At 45.1% G+C, this 17,709-nt stretch overlaps 1 protein-coding gene across 1 annotated transcript in view; it reads left to right on the forward strand.

The window, feature by feature from the left end:
• GRIP2 (glutamate receptor interacting protein 2) overlaps positions 1–17,709 on the forward strand; it is a 291,938-nt gene that overhangs the window by 121,231 nt on the left and 152,998 nt on the right. The window lies entirely within an intron of this gene.

The raw sequence follows: 17,709 nt of genomic DNA on the forward strand, positions 1-17,709 counted from the left end.
AGGCTAAATCACATTATGCCGTACATATTAACTGGAAGCAAAGCAAGTCTCTGCAAACACCTGAGCAGATGCCAAATGTCAAATTTGATGGAAAATGCTTAATTACTGCTCCCAAACCTACTTTTTTTTTTTTTTTTTTTTTTAAATTTCCTCTCTGTATTTTTTGAAAATTCCTCTCTTTCAGTGTGAAATATCCTGTCTGTTTCAATTCTCAGTTCAGCTTTCCAGGCTAGGGCTTCTTGTTCCCTGTGAGAAGCTGAGAAACTCAGATGAGGGAGCTTGGAAGAATGGGATCATTCCAACATAGTCTTTGTGGCTTATTTATATTCTCAGTTTCATGGTCAGCATTCTTCTATAGCATCATTTTGGGGTTTTAAGGTTTTATTTCTGCTTTCTGTCCCTCAGCTCTTCTTTCCAGTGAATTTTTGCACCATATCCCTTTGGCTGTATTTTTACCACTTGCTGTATTCTTACCACTCGCTGTATTCCATGAGAGTGAATTGCGGAGTGCATGGTGGTGATGTGATAAAACCTGGCAGTAGAGCTGCTTGGGAGTGTGTCTCTGATCCTAGGTGAAATGACTGCTCAAAGTGAGATGGTTGGAGTCTGAAATGCCCCAAATCTTGTCATAGGAACTGTGTGTTGTGTGCATGAAATCCAGGTTCAATTCGCCGTACTAAATCTGGTCAGGGCACAGGCTTTAAACTTGCTTTCCACAGCCAAGGTGAGTACACTGTCCATGAGGCTATTCTGGGAGGACCTCTGTTTTCTCCCTGCTATTTTTTGCTGTTGGTCTAATGATGAATTTGGATGTGTTTTGTCCATAGGTGGGACAGATGTATGTTTACGAAATCACAGTTACTCATGTAGGATAGAAAATCCCACCCTGCAAAGGCACAGCAGTTGGGTGTATAACCATTCAGAAGGACAGCAGTGAGGATTTGAATACATAGCCTTGATTTGAATACACAGTCTTAGGCTGGTGCTGTTTCCAGGAGCTGTATTTTAGCTATTGGAGAGCTTTATGCACAAAGAGGTTGAGCGCTGCATCACGAGCAGAAGCTTTGCATATCCGAAATGGTGGAAAGCAGGGGAGGGAGAGCTACAGAAACCAAGAGGGCTTTTGGGAACACAAACAGTCCTGGGGATGCTGAAAATAGCTCATACAGTCCTATTCCCTACAAGCGGGACAACTGCTGTGCCTGCAACGCAGGTCCAGTGCTGTGCAACCGCAGCTTCGGGCTTGCACCAGCGGTCGCAGAGACCTTCCCGCAACACAGGCAACGTGGCTGTGGTTTCTCCCTCATGCAGACAAGAAGGAAATCATGAAGCCAGAGGTCCCCTGGAGGAAATGGGGTTTTCTCTCTTTCTAAGCAGCTGCCCTGTTCCCAGGTATTTTTCATCCTTTCCTGTTTCTTGTCCCATTGAAGCACTGAGCAGTGCAATTGCTGCAGAGCATAGACAAGGATGTATACCATGTACAAGGAGCCTGTTGACTGTACAGAAGTGAGATGAATGAGTTGCGTTTTCTTCATATTTGAAATCCTTTCTGTGATAAATGAGTTTCCTGTGCTTGGATTTCACTGCTTTCCGGATCTGCCTGTGTGTCTTCCCCGATATTTTAATTTGTTGAGTCTCCCCGGTCCCACTGGGCCAGCACAGCAGCAGCAGAGCTTTTCCTCGCACAGGATCTCCCAGCACACAGGGCCCCATGATTTGTGAGGAGGGGAAGGGGTAGTGGTGTGTGCACTTATTGTCCTAGTGGTTCCGCAGAGGTGGGAAACTAGACAGCACAGTGGATGTCTACAGGACCTGAGAGATACTCTTTCACTGTATGGCAGGGCACAAGCAGCCTGTAGCAAGACATTATCATAAAACAGTGAACCATAAAAGGAAGAGAATTAAATGAACTTGCATTTGCTCTCTTTTTAAAGGGTAGTTCCCTTAATGTTCCCCCCTGCTCAGATCCCCAAGGTGCACACCTGCACCTGAGCAGCCTCTGCCATCTTCAAGCAGTCCTTGCCCACACGGGTGTTCGGACTCACACTGGGGCTCAGGTGTCTTCTCCCACCAGGGTCTGGTGTTTGGAGCATCTTCAGTCCCATCCAGAAACAAACCCAGAGCAATTAACTTTGATGTGTAAAGCTTGAATTAATGAAGAGACTGAATTAATGTTTTGTGCCTCTTGGGGAAGAGAGCAAGGGGAACGCATTGGCCTATATTTCATCAGAGGAATAAACTTGTTTAGTTGCACGCGCAGAACCAAGGTTTCTTAGACTGTATGGTCCCTGTGTTGCTCAAGCACAGGATCTCTGAACCTGCTCCATTCCCCATGCAGCAGCTTTTTGAGGACTTGTAAGCTGCTGCCCAAAACAAGGGCAAAGTTAAACTTTCTTTTGTTTCTTTCCTCAAATGTCAAAATGGGATTTTGAAAAACAAGCATCTCCTCTGGCCATTTGTGGCTGCGTGCAGTGGAGCCTGTGGGAGAGCAGAAACCCTCTCTTCACTTCTAAGGAGGATCGTGAAGTTGAATTCCTTAGTAGTTGTGGAGCATTTGGGTGCTGCAGTGGTTAATGCTGTAGAGAAGGCATGGCCATGGAGAACATGGGACCCTGGATTTAGGGCAGGCTTTGACTGGGGTGAGGCGAGTTGGGTGCTGAGAGACCCCGGCTCTGGTTTCGTCAGCATGTGGAAGCGCTGCCTGTTTGGTTATCACCATTAAAGCACTGAAGAGAAAGAGGAAGAGACCCTCACCTAGAAATAGTACATATCCTATAATTAAAAATGTGTACCTTCATATTTATGCACTCAGAGGCTGAATTAAGGTAATAAAAACACTCTTAAATGTGCAGTTCATAACGCTTTCATCATGCTGTTTATAGTTTTAATATTTTTGTGCTCGGTTCTGTTTTTCTATGTGGTTTTTATGTGCAATCTGTCTGGAGTGGTCACGGATGGGGTACAGGCAGTCACAGTATTTGCACATGGTTTTCTGAGCACAGAGAAGCAGTAGCTGCCAGCCCCAGCGCTGGTTGGGGCCAGCCGGTCTGCCAGCAGATCAAATTCCCTGTGTCCTGGCACAGTGGTGCCTTGCTAAATCATGATCTGAGCCCACGCCATACAAGGCATGTTTTTCCAGCAAGTTGAGCATATCAGTTGTTCATCTGAATCTCAGCTGGACTTTTCGCTTCATTGGAGAAGGCAGAGCACTTTACTGTCCTAATTAATCACTAATTAGGGGTGCGAGGTCTTAATATGCAATGCTTGGTGTGTTGCAGGAGCTGCTCAGTGTCTAGCAGGATTCACCCTCAATTTGTTTGCTCAACTCTAGCGCCAAGAAAACTGCAAATGGGGAGGGAATAGGAAGGTTTTACTTTTTTTTTTTTTTTTTTCTTTTGGGGAAACTGGGTCGTTTATGCCTTCCCCATACAAAATAGTTCTATGAGAGGGAACGTTTTCCTGCGATAACATTGATTACTTTTCTGTGGTGCTTTCTCACAGAAAAAATATGTTGCTGTAGTTCCTGCTCATTGTTTTGGCAGGGTATTTTTTTAATTATTCTTCTCTGCGCAAGATGCTCTTGGGAATGGATCCTGAATCAAAGGTAAGGGAACAGGGCAGAGCTCAGAGGCACAAAGCAGTAAGTTGTTTTGTCCACCTGCAAAATTTCCCGGATTCTGCCTGGTCCCTTGTATTAGCTTTATTTACTTGGGTAGAAATCCATTGAGATTAAAATCTCGTCTTCTAGGATGACTTGTCCTAGCCTCTTAGTTTTGAAAAACAATACTGTAGTCTCCAAACCATCTCAGGGGTGACACTCTGGCTGTTCTCTTTTGCTACTTGCAATCTGTTATGCTGCTGTAGGAAGCTGTAAATGTTTGTTTGTTTGCTTTTTTCTACACAGCTCCTGTAAATCTTTCCTCCCCTGCTCAGGGTGTGACTTATGACTCATCAGAGGGATGGTGAAAATCACCCTGAAAGGGATGGGAAGTACCAATTTGCTGGTCAAACAGCCAGTAAGTCATTTATTTATAAGGACAGGGAGAAGCCCTCTTGGAAATCACAGCTCTGTTGCTCTTAACAGTCATCCCCACTGCTTGTGGCATAGCAGTGGTGGTGGTGTATTGATCTCTGGCGTGCGATGGCTGATCGTGTGCCTGCAAAGACCTGGGCTAGCAAAAGGAGGAGCAGAGGGTACATTGCTACCCTGTGTGCAAACCCTTTCCTTCTAGATCCACCGTGAAAACAGGCTTGGCAAAGCTTTGACATCAGTACTGGCATTGGTGCTTTCCCCTTGCATAAAAATAAGCCTCCACCATGGCTCAGCTTGGTGGCAGTCCTAAAAACTGGAATGTTTTCTGATAGTCCACAGCACTGGCAAACCTGTGGATGGGTGATGCCTTCCAAAGTATTCCCATATGCAGACCCAGTCAGGCCTTGGACTTGCAAGGTAGGACTTTGCCACAGCAGCAGTTTCAAGGGAGATGTTTGCCCTAGCAACAAATTTTATTTGGGTTTTGCAGTGAGAAAGTCTTTAAAAGAGCGGGAGGCTGCGTCTGACTGTGGTGATGTCAGTCTGGATTTAGCTGCATTAAAGGGAATGAGGTTAGTCTAGATTGACACCAGCACAAAAGGAGGGCAGAATTAGGCTTATGGTATCTAAAAAGTGTCTTAGGTCCTGATTCATCAAAGTACTTAAGTGTGGCTGAATTCTTTCTAAAGCCTATATGTTAGCATTTTGCTGACAGGGGACATTTATTTTTATTCAGAAATATCAGAAAGGACTAAAAGGAACACTTTTGAAATGGCCTTCCTTCTGACTAGAAGTATAATTGACTCTAAATTCAGGGACAAACACGAGAAAACATGTTTTAGGCTGAGAATTTCTCAGTGTATTTAACTGCAGAAAGCAGCTTCCAATGAAAATATTATCAGTTGTGAGGACAACATTGCTAGTACAGTGGTGTAATTATTATTTTTGATAACAAAAGAACATACTATTATTTTGAGCCAAGAAAGCTATGGATTGGTCATCATGTAGGGATTTTTTTTTTACTGGCAATAACCTATTTCTATATGATGTTATAATCATGACATAATCACAATCTCAAGATAATACAAGCACTTGTCTGCCCTTTGTGCATCAAAATACCCCAGAGATGTAATTATCTTATGGCTACTACATTTTCTGACAAATCTTATTGCTTAAATATTGCAAGCCCTGAACACTGATATGTACAGAAAACATTAAATATTCATTTGCTGATACATGTATTTATAAAAATCCTATTTCTCTATTGAGTAAGCGGTGGTTTTCAGGTCACCCAATTCAATAGCTGTGAAGATATTTGAGGACTCAGGGATTCTTGCTCATTTGAAGTTCTGTAGTTTTCTTTTTCTTGGGCAAAATAAATCCAGTAACTGCTTTGCTAGGAAACAGGAATACATTTCTTCCACGGTTTGTTCTGCTAATAGTCCCTGTGCACTGCATGTGCAACTGCCCCAGCCTAATTCGTATACATCCATATAAATATATAGTGCTCTGTGCAAAGCTGCAGCTCCTTCCGTCTTTTGCCAGGCACAGGCTGACCTTCCACCCTCCTCGTGCCTTGTAGTTCATAGTGGGGAGACAGACAGAGCCTTGGTCGGGCTGCAGGAGGGGAGTGAGGTTTCCATTTCATCTCTTCTGTCTCCCTGAGCTTGGTGGACAAAAATTCATTTTTTGAGTTGTTACAAAGTGCTTGTCTTTTCTGCAGGATGAACAAATCCACCACTCCTCCCACTAAAAATGTTCTTTATTTGTGTTGAAGCAGTGTGTACCTCCCTGGCTGTTTTTTGGCCAAAGCAACCGCTTGCGTCGAACCTGGTTTTGGCCAGCTGGTGTTTGGGTGGCCTCAGATTCAGACAGAAAAATGATCAATGCTAGTAGCAAATGTTAGAAGATGCCTCGGCTTTAAAAAAGCAAACCAGTTTGTTCATGGTCTGTATCAGCACAGAATTATCTGATGCATATTTTGGAGAGTGGATGTTAGTTATGGCTATGTATAGACCCTGTTTGTGTGAACTTGTGGTGTCCATGTTGTATACATGTGAATGCTGTGCATGCCCCGGGGTCTCTCTGGAGTCTGTATCTGTGTTGCTCTGGCTGCTGGAAGTGCCAGGTTTACTTCTTTCAAGCTGCTCAGGATGAGGAAGGAGCCCAGGATCTCTCCGATAAGTTTTGCTCTCAAGTTTCACCAGCAAGAGCAGTGCATTAGTGCTACCTCTGATATCAGCAAATGACCTAGGAAAATTAGACTGAGAGCGCCAGGAGCTCTCACCAGTGATTCCATGGCAGCACAGAAATGGGCAGCAAAGGTACATGTGCCCCCGGGTGCTCCCCTGCTGGCGTGCCCCACTGAAGTGATGGATAAACCCGGGCGCTGCATGTTCCTCAATGACAATTTAAATCTTCCCCTAGTAATTGCCTGAAATACAACTTCTGGTGTTTGGGACAAGCTGAGCAGTTGTGCTGCTACTTGTGCTTCTCCAGATGACCCAGGCAGTGAGGGGTGCTTTGCTTGAGTGTACCAAATACTAGTAAGGCAAAGGAACCAGATCCAACAATGCTTTTTCTTTTCTTTTTCTTAAAAAAAATAAAGTGTGAGAGAGAAAAAGTACAATGACTCCCAGGTGGTCAGCCCAACTAGCTTGATGCCTTATCTCTTGCACTGACTAATAATCCATGCTTTACAGGAAAAATAGATTGCTGATGTACCGACTCATAGGGGTGTTGCATTAGGCAGAGAGATTCTCTGTATCCAAGTAGCCAAACTGCTTCTAGCCTGGAGCGTTGTCTCCTGTACAGGTCCAGGAGGAACCTTTGAACTGAGGAGAGCCTCCTGCGCTATCCTTACTGGAAAAAAAAAAAAAAAAAGAGAGAAAAAAAAAAAGTAAAGCCCTGCATTTCCAGATATGCTGTGGCTTCATGTTGGGGTAGTCCTGCTGCAGTGACTGAGAACTGTGTGGGTTTGCAATACCAGTCCATGGTGACACTTTTGGAGTTTGTCTTATTTCAGTCCTTCTGCAAAGCCTAGGTGTCATCCACCTCTTATGTTACTTTAAAAAAAAAAAAAGAGGGGTGGTGGTGTCAAAATGCCTTTTATTTATTTATTTGTTTTATATCTGTTCAGCCCTGAGGAAGCCTTTCTGCTATGACTCTCCCTCAGGTACATAGCTATTTACCTGTTGTTTGAAGGAGAGTATTACTTTTATGCTTCATGTACTTGAAGTTAAATAAATAACACCTTTACTCCTTTTAGTTTGTCTTGGACTCTTCACCCCTAAGAAAATGTGAAGCCAAGTGGAATCAGGGAAGGGCTATACAGCAAGCAGTTTGTCCATGAAATGCATTTGTTTTTAATTGCCTCATTAAGTCAGGTTATGATGGATTATATGACCTTGCCCAATGCAATCTGACATAATGGGATGCTGTCAGAAGTTCTGGAATAACAGAGTGATATTCACTTGACTGGGGTTTTCCTGCTTGTGTTTATAGCCGTGTCGATCACTCGCAGTGGTTATATGCATTAAGAATGCCTTGGCATGAGAAAAGGCAAGGTCATTAATGCTTTTTGTCATGATTACTTGATGGGCTTGTTGTTCCAGCAGAAATTAATGCCTTGCTGGTAGCACAGGAGGGAGGCGTGGGATAGTCGTGCCATGGTGCAATGGGCTGGGTGTCAGGCTCACAGATTTCTGATGGTGCCTTCCAGGGCCCCGTCCATCAGCTGTTATCAGGGATCGCAGCCAATAACAGCAGAGCCATTCCCTGCAACTCACAGATTAATTTTCAGCTGAGGATAACTGAGATATTTTTAAATTCTTTGATTGGTGCTTAATAAACATGGCTTGAATAGGCCCCTCCACCTTACACATCTATTTCAGAGAGGGGAAAAGCAAATGGAGGTGGTGTGTCCAAGGCAAAGCAAGCTTGCTTGGCACCAGGGGCTGGCTTTGCTACTCTAGCCACCAGGGAACAAGAGCCCTGTCTTATTTCCTGGCTTGTGTTGGTGGCTCCTGTAACGGAGAGATACAAGAATATCTTCCTTTTTCTGTGATAGTTGAGTTTTGTAGGTCTCAAACTGTGCAAACAAGACTTTTGGCCACCCAGGGGCTCAAAATATGTCCACAGGTAAAAAAAAAAACCACCGTCAGGTAAATCATTATGCTGCATTTGTTTTCCAAACCCTGTAAAGAAAGAAAATAGCGATTTTGAATATACTTCCTTTTGCCTTTTCCATTTCTCCCTTAGAATCTCCCAGTTGTTAAATTAACTTTTGGATTCAACCCAAACTTATGAATATTTCCTTGTCCCTCTTCACTTATTCCTCTCTTCTCCCCATGCTTTTCCAGAATAATTCCCAGTGGATGAAATTTTTGGAAGCAGTATTTCCATGTATAGGTCTGACTCACCCAGCACATCTTTCCTTAAATAAGATGATACTGGTGTTTTTTACATGATGGGTAGTTCTATTTAATTACCAAGAGCTGGACCGTTGACTTGAATGAAGCCCTACTATCTGTAAATGCTCTTAGAAGCATTGATTAGGATGGCAGGTTTTGACAGCTGAGTCAGCCAGAAACCTTGAAATATGCCATTTGGGGCTTTTTGTTGGTGATAATGAGTCTCAACTGCCACAGGCTTTATTCTTTTTCTTTTTCTTTTTTTTTTTTTTCCCCCCAAAAGTTTAGAGCTTTCTCCTTCATCAGAACACAGGCATTCTTCAGATTCTTTTGAAATGGATGCGGCACTGTCTGTTCTCCTGCAGTGGTCACTGCTGTGGATATTTGTGAAGGAAATAAGTGAGATTTAGGAAGTGTTTGGAGATGTTTGTTTGCACTAAAGCTCACTGAGAAGTTGATTTCCATAATCATTTCTGAGGTTTGTGGGACAAAAAATGAACTCTGAATCAGAACACATCCAAACTTAAAAATTTTCCCAAGAAGTTGAAATTTCACAGTGTTCCTCATGGAAACACTGAAATGTGATTCCAGGACAGTAGATTGCTGTCTGGTGTTTTCGTGGGATTTTGGCTGAGCTTAGCATTATTCTTGTGAGTTTCATTCAGTGGGCGGTGGTAGGAGACTGAGAAAATTCATGTCAAGTCCAATTTGCAGTTGTTGGGGTTTGCATCGGCATCTGCGGTTCCATCGATCCCTGTGCTTCCAGGCCAAGAATGAACTCACAAGTGTCAGACAGGGCTGAGCAGGCTGTTTAGCCCCGCAATTAGTTTGGCCACCATGGCATGTCTTTGTACTTCACGAAGTGAAAACACAACTGCACGCTCTTCTTGTTCAGCCTCCAGCGTCCATCTGATCCATATGACAGCTGATGCCATCCCTCCTCTTCCCTGTTGAGATTGCCCTGACAGACCCCCAAACCAGTTTGTTTCTGAGCATTGTCTGTGTTGTGGCTACTGTGGCCTTGGAAACCTTGGAGAAATGCAGCAGAGCCAGGCAGTGGCAAGGCTCCCATGGATGCTTGTGAAAATGGAGCTGCTTCTCTCAAAAGGTTTCTTAGAACCTGCCAGTCCTTTGCAAAAGCATATATGTAATCAGAAACCTCCTTTATTTCTGTTCCTCCTCTCTCTACTCGTTCATCTCCTCATTCTCACTCTTCTCTGACTCTTTGCTTCCATCCTGAAGTTCTGGTACCAAGTGCTGGTATTGGGCTGCCAGCCCCTTGCAAGCAGCCAGAGTTGGCATGTTTTAGGAAAATGCAAGCCCATGAAACAGCATGGAAAGGTGAATGCTTCTCTGGGGGCACAAAGAAAGCCACAGAGCTAAAACCTAGTCCTGATAAAATCCAGGGAGCTTTTACTGTAATGAAGTTCTTTAGCAAGAACTGTTGTTTGTTTGGAGCTGCTGTGCCGTGATTATTTTTTCAGTAAGAGCTTCAACTTTGCCTGGGTATATCTGTAGTGATTACAGGACTGAACCTAAATGTCTGGGGAGAATATGCTAAACTTCACTGCCATTGGTGACAAGCTTGAGTAATACCTACCTCCGCAAGCCTAGGGGTTTAGACATCTGCTTTATTTGGGCTTCCTGCAAATTACACCCCCAAGGAGCTTAAGGGAGTGAAATAATCTGTACTGACAGTGCATGGTGTGGAAATGTCCTTCCTTAACCATCCTGCTGATGCATGACTTCAATGTGGAAGCAAAGGCAGATTGATGGCAGAGAGCACGTGGAAATCACACTGAGGTTTGGGTTTGACCTGTGGTCGACACTGGAGAAAGAAGTAAATGGAAGAGGGAAATTTGGTCCAGAAATGTCATTGCTTCTGTTTCTTAACTGTCTGAGATGCTGGTGAGGTAACTCAGCTTCTTGTACCAGAAGCACTGCTGTATGTTGCTTTGCTTTGCAGTGCCATCTTTTCAGAGTATTTTGTTTTAGTTCCCTCAGTACGTGACAGGGAGGGCTGAGCCTCTGAACAGCTGTAATAAACCCATGACTTCCTTTCCAAATGGTGTCTCTTGAGAACATTAAGAAGGTGGTGGGGTTTAGGAGCAGTGAGCTGGCTGCTTCTCACTGGGGATGGCAGCTTCAGGGGTCAGGAGACACTGTAATTAATAGGGAGTGATAAGCCAGCCGGGAAGCTCTGGCACACAGGCTGGGATTCTGCATGGAAGCTAAGGGAAGAGGGGGAAGGCAGTGAGAAACTTGGGAACAACCTTCCTCTCGTAGCCCTCATCAGAGCTGAGCCCCAGCCACAGGAATCCTTAATTTGAAGGAGCAAATGAAATTGTTTTTCCTCCTAAATAAGCTTAGATCCCTGTATTGCAGCCCTGATCACTGTGCCATCTGAGCACTTTGAGGTCTTGAATGTATTTGCAGTCAGGAGCATCTTCATGGTGGAATGTGCTCTTATCCCTGTTTTTAGCAGAGTGGTTGAGGCAGAAGCCCTACTCATTGCAAGGGGCTGGCTTGGCACCTCACACGGGTCCAGAAGCAATCCCATTCACCTCTCCTATTGGTACGCCATGGACTTCCCTGCCAAGAAAAGGAAGGGTGTTTTGGGGCCAGTTGGCAGCTCTGAGGTCTCTCCGCGATCTGGCCAGGGGTCCTTACAGCCTGAGCCATCTGCTGCTTGCAGGACTCTGCCTCTGGCCTCCATTTCTTGCTTACAGCAAGGCAACAAGAGCTATTTCAACTTGAAATGCTTGGGAGTAGGCTTTGAGAGGCTGATTATTCAGAGTCATGCCTGACACTACTGGAGAGTAGGGTAGCGTTTGTTCCTCTTCAGCTTTCTGATCTGCAAAATAATAACAACATTTGTAGGTGTGAAACCCCTGCAAGGCAGCGAGCTCGGAGCCTGTGCGTGAGGTGCAGTGGTGGTCTATTTGCCTGCAGAACAGATACAGTTTGGGAGGTGGGAGAGCAAACTGTGCCCACCTCATCCCACTGAAACACACTGCTTTGTCAATATGTCTTTGGTCTGCCGCAGAGTAAATCTCTTCCTAGTTCTTATGAGCTGCTGAATCCCCTGCCTCCATCTGAACTACCCACCGAAAAGCACACCATTTGTGAGAAGGGCCGTATTTCACCAGGGTTTGGACCGAGTCCCACATCTCATAATCAAACTCCCTGGTGGTTAATGCCTCTTCTGCATGGCACCCTTGGGCTGAATTCAGAGTGGCAGAGCAGCTTCCAGTTTCATTCCACTGATGGTTCTCCAGCCATCCTGTTTCAAAAGCCATGTGTGTAACTTGACTCTGCTGTTTCTTACCGAGTGATCTCTCTCAGTACTGTTTCTTCTTTCTAGTCCTACACTTACAAGCCTCAGGGATTCAACTGAAAGTAGAATTTTGGACCCATGTATTTGTATACCTTTTGCCTCCGTGAAGGGATAGAGATCATCCTTCCCTAAGAAACAATTATTACAGGATCAGTCCCTTTAGACTTGGATATTACTGTGCCAATTGTGATACTTCATACTACTGAAAAACTCCATATTTCTCCAAAATTCCTTCCTTCTGCAGCTGTCTGCCAGCCCGCATTTGGCCCAGGATCAGAGTTGTCACCTTTCCAGATTTCTTTATCAAACCAGAACAAAATTTCAAAGAGGCTATAGCATGGGAGCGCTGAGAAACGGTACCTGAAAGCATGAAGTTGTGGTATTGTGCAGCTGAAATTAAACAAGCAGCATCTTGACATGCAATGTTCACACTTTCAAAAAACAAGACCCAGAGTTTTGCTTTAACAATTTTGTTGGTCTCCCCATTTCCCCTTCCAGTACAAAAAAGCTTACCTATGTGTTCCTGGGCTTGGCTGCAGCATACATTTGGGTCTCTGCTAGTCCCAGGGACACCTAGGAGATGTATCAGTCACCAAATGTCACTTTATCCCACTTTTCCAGGGCTACGGCTCTCACCCTAGCTGGTGAGGCCTGACAAAAACTATTTAATGGTGCTGTTACGATCATGCAGCAACCTTCAGAGGCCAGAAGGGCACTGCAGGTGCTGGAAGATCTTGTGAACTACTATCAAACAAGTGAAAGAAATGAAGGTAATTGCAGTAAAGTGCCTGGGAAAGAAAATGTGCAAGTCAGATAAGTTTGTGTTTTACCCAGACATGTTTAATCGTTTCCCATGATAAATGGCCACTCTCTGTTCTCTGGTCTCGGCATTGTTATTGTGACAGTGAAAATATTGTGGCCACTGTCAGGCACTGAAATTTATTTATGTGGCTGGTACGTTTTTTGTTGTCTCTACAATTACAGCCCTTTATTAATCTACAGAGATTTTTGAACAGATACATGTTTTCCTGCCCCAGAAAAATAAACAAACAAAAAGCCAGATCTGCACCTGATGCTTTTAAAATTAGGAAGACTTTTAAATTTATCTGAGCCTTTTTTTTTTTTTTCCAATTTTAATTCTGAGACCACATTCCCTTGAAATAAGCATGAGCTTAGTGTGAGTGGTTGGAAGTAGGTGTGTGAATCCTTAATTGCTCTGCCAGGCCTGTGCTCTTCCATGGCTTGAAGATTTTGAAATCCCCAACTTTCATTTCTGTAGCTGCAGTCAAGCTCGTAAGATGCTGCACACAGGTGGCAAACCTCGAACATTATCCTCTTTCTCTGTTGCCTTGATTTATTGTCATGTTTATGATTTTGTAATAAAGCCAAAAGCCCAAACTAATTCACCTGAAATGCAGCAGTTGCAAGACACCAAGAGGTTGTCTTCTCAAAAGCTTCTTATGATCTCTGAATGGTTGGAAAATATCTAAGGGAAGGGAGTTAAATGGGGGAGGGTGTCAGCAGAAACTTGCAGAGGGGGTCAGTGCCACAGACTGGTGTTAAAACAGTTGAAGACTTCATGACATGAAGCCTAACAGCAGTGCTGCATGGTGTGGTGTGATTAGTAACTGCAGCAAGCGAGGTGGTGTGTTGTGCTGTCTCTAGCCTCACTAAGCCTAGCAGAAACTCAGACTTACGCAACAAGCAAAATATATTGTGGTAGAGGAGGATCAGGCAAGGGCTTACCAGCAAAATAGTGCTTGGAGTAGGATGCATCCCCTTGTTTTGGAGGCATTTTCTCAGTGTTGAACAAGGACACGGTGTCTCTACGCTGCAGCAGACCCATGCGTTGCATGTGATTACTGAGAACCATGCTGCAGTAGGCAGTGATGCATGGGTTGACCTGTTGGCTTTGGGAACTTATTTCCAAGCTCTACGTCTGCAGAACGATGCCTTCAGTTTTGCCTTAGAGCTGACTGCCAAAAAACGGGCCAGAGGTTTAGGTATGCTTAAATGTCAGCTGTGACTTGGGTGGCCCAGCACAGGCAAACAGGGCTGTGCTTCTGCCTCCCTTACTCCTTAGGGTCTTCTTGCTGAAAACCTACCTTCCTTTTGTGTTTGTGGCAGATGCACCGTGCCTAAGTTTTATAAAAATTAAGGTCAATAGCATTGGCTGCTTTCCTGTTTGAAATCACCTGGGATGCTCCAGTGCTGAGAAATACCTAATAATAGTGCTGGTTCGGGAACAGCCTCTTCCATGGGGTGTAGGATGGCTCTGCTGCCAGGGGTAGGATTAAACAGGAGCATGAAGGAGAGGAGGCTTGCCCAGGCTGAAGTAGAGCAGGAGGCTGTTCTCAGCCTTGTTGGGTGAGAGGCAGCCGCTGCGTGCTGCTGACTCACGTAATGACCCTTGTGCTAATGCTGTTCCCTATCATTTAACACAAAAATAAAACTGCTAAATTGAGACCAATTTGAAACATGCGTGGTTCGCGTTGGAAAATGCTTAATAGCTGCTATACTCTAACTCTAGGACTGTGATTGGAAAAGGAGGGAGAAGCAAATAGTTTGGATTAATTTAGCAATATTAAAGTGTTACTATTGAACTTTCCTAAATTCTACCCAAATCTTGGCTCAAATCAAACAGCTTCAGATAATTTGTGAGAAGCAGAAGGTGAAGCTAAGTGGGAATAAGAGATGAAAAGAGTGTGTGATTACCTGAATGGAAACCAAAGTGTTTCCAGTACTCGCAGTAGTTAGTGAGTTGCTTTGAAGGATTTTTCACCCCTTAAATCTTAGTGCTTTGAGGCAGCGATTTCAGCCTTCAAATGAGTAGAGAGCAACTTGCTGCCCTGACTGCAGAATAAATTTTGAAAGCAGTGTGAGTGCAATCTACAGGATTAACAGCCAGGCTGGCCACAAAGCAGAAATCGTTCCAAAACAGGTTATTAAGAGATCTCATGATTACTTAACCATGAAAAAGTAGCCTAAAAGGCCTGGGTGGTTCATGGTGGCTTGTCACATTTTATAGTGCCCAGCCAGACCCTGTTTTACGAATGGGCACACCAGCCTCTCTGCTGCAGACAGCAGCGGCTCTACAGGCTTTTGCACACTAAAGCAGACAGTGATGTTGCATCAAAGACTATTTTTCTGTATCCATGTATATGATGGGCCACACGATGCTGTGGCAGGTGGGAAAATGAAGAACGGGTTGAGTGCAACTAGCGTCTGCAGTCACAGGGGACATGCAAGTTGTATCTTTTGGTCCACGAGAGCTCATCTCAGCAAAACGTTTTATATTGCTCCGTGTCGTCTTGCTTTCCTGCTGCTCACTGTGTTGTAGCTCTCTAAAATATTAATTAGATGAGGAGGGGATCGCCCTCAGATGACCCTGTATAGCTTTGCTTGCTGGATTGGGAGTCTGGGCAGCAGTACAGCCCCAAATCTGTGGGGTTTTTATAGGAGATGTGGTAATGGTGACTCAGTATGGATGACAACTTGAATTGGTTATGTCAGCTCTTACTAATGACATTGAAGACCAATAAAGTGACTCTTAGATTGGTTTGGTATTATTAGTCTTGTTATTAATTATGTAGACATGACAGCAGCATTAGTGCTAGTATTAACCATCAAAATAAAATGGAATTGCACTCATAAATCTCACTGATGAGGAATACATGAAGGATTACAGCCATTCTCCAAAGGAAAGGGGAGGAAATGGAGTGAGTCTGGGGTAGGAGTGAGATGGAGGTGGGGGAAAGTTTGGGAAAGGATACCAGTATGCTGAAGATTGTGCAAAGAAGGAGCCTGAGCAAAGGGGAGCAAGGACAAGGGGTAAAGTCTGCCCCTGCCCTGGGTGGATAAGGTTGGGTTCTCCTGCATGTTAGCAGGAATTATGGACCCCATCACCCTTGAGCCCTTCTGCCTGCATAGTGCTTCCCCCTTCTCTTTGGGACTCTGCTGCCGGCTTGATATGTAATCTGGGAACCACTGCAAGGGGTTTCACCATTGCGTGAGGCTGGGACAAGCACCCTGCCCGTCTCCCAGGGCACTTGTGAGAGCCTTAACGCCTGTGAAGAGCACGGGGATCACAAATGGCAGAGACCAATGCAAACTGGGATGAGCACTTGCCAGGAGCAGGCTCCAATTTGGGTGCTGCCCATTGGCAGAGGAAAGGGAAGCAGGCACATCTGTCCTGCCCTGGAGGGGAGGCAGGGAGGTCCTTGCTCAGCAGAAGAGCTGCCTTTGCTCTTGGGTAGCCGAGCCAGCTCTGACCACTGTAAACTGCTGAGGCAAGGCAGTGCAAATTACCTCCCGCCCCGGAGAAAGGTGGAAGAAGAAATATTGTGCCTCAGAGGGATAGATGGGAAAGGCACAGTTTCCTGGGGTGGTGTAATTTGCACAGCGCTGCATGTCTGGGGCCGTGTCTCATTAAAATTTGGGCCTTAATGAGCTGAGAAGACTACATCTGCCAAAGCTTGCCGTTGGGGTCTACTCTGCGGCAGTGCTGACGTGGCCACGTCTGGGTGTGAGAGTTCAGGCCTGAAAGGGTTAACCGAGGCTGGCAGTGGCCGTCGCTGGTGGCCCACGCTCTGCCCCGTGCTGGCCTTTGCATGGGGGTGGTGGGCGTGGGTTGCATCTTGCTCCGTGGGGAGAGTAATGGCTCTATTTATAATGCCTTAAATGAAGTGCATGATAATTTAATTTGTACATCCATTAATACTATCTACTGCAGGGTTTGTTCTTAATTATATCGCTCTAAATGGAGTTTTAGGCATATTAAGAGGCTCTTGGTCCTGCTGCCAGGCACAGCCGTGTCCATCCCACGCATGGTTGCTTGGAGAAGGACCTTTCCATTCCGCTAATCTCACTGCCCTGGTTGGAGAGGGTTCCTCCCAATATGACAGTCACTGCCCCTCAATCACCTTTCCTCCCTGAAATGGCCAGGAGACAATCATGATGGATATTTCCTTGGCATCAGTGTGGGAGATAGGACAGCGTTGACTCTCTCTGCAGGGCCCGAGGGCAAAGGGTTCCTGTGGGACCTGCAGCCCCAGGGCCAGGAGCTACCTCAGCTCCCAAATTTTTCCAAGGGAAGCTCATCCTGCAGATAGGAACTGGGCACCCAACTACCTCTGTAGGTTGGCCCTGGGTTGACCTGACTGTTAGCGAACCGATAATCTGCCTCTGCCATTGGTTCCCATGGGTACGAGTGGGTTAATGAGCATCTATCTAAAGTCATGTCTCATGGTCTGGTTTACAGCTGAGAAGCCAGCAGTAAAGCATCTGCCTGACTCCCAGGCAGCCTTTCCCAAGCACACAGGGTTGTTTTCCAGTTAGCCTCCTGACTCTGAAAACTGTCATTTACTAAACAAAATGATTCTTTCAAGGAGAGCACTCTTACCCCCCAGCCATGCCTTGGTTTGCAATGCTAGGATGGCAGTGGTGGAAGGGACTCAGAGCTCTTCAACTTTGGACATTGCCATGGACGGGAGATCACATCAGAGCCTCCTGCATGGGGTTCTTGCATCCTTCTCAGTGATTTGGCTGGTGTCTGAGAGCAGTTGTGGCCCTGGGTGGACACTACAGGCTGTGCGTTGTTGTCCATTAAAGTCAGTTTAAAAATATCAGAGGGTCATTTAAAAATGTTTAGAGGCTCTAAATTACTTGAAAAGTTTAAAGTCAAAATTTTGAAGTAGGGAGAGAAGCTATTCGCAGGGATGTATTTAGCGGTTGTGCTAAAAATGTCTTGACTAGTCACTTCACCTCGCAGTGCCTCCGTGTCTGTAAGAAACTGGGGAAATTACTTGCCTCTTTCCAAAGATGTTGGCGAGAAAGTGATTGCTGAAAGGTGCTGGATAAATGTGAGTAATTATGCAAGTCCAGGGAAGTCAAGGTTCTTTCCTACAGACCACACAGTTATTTAGCGT

The sequence above is a fragment of the Haliaeetus albicilla genome, chromosome 24 (assembly GCF_947461875.1).
Source record: "Haliaeetus albicilla chromosome 24, bHalAlb1.1, whole genome shotgun sequence".
Taxonomy (NCBI): domain Eukaryota; kingdom Metazoa; phylum Chordata; class Aves; order Accipitriformes; family Accipitridae; genus Haliaeetus; species Haliaeetus albicilla.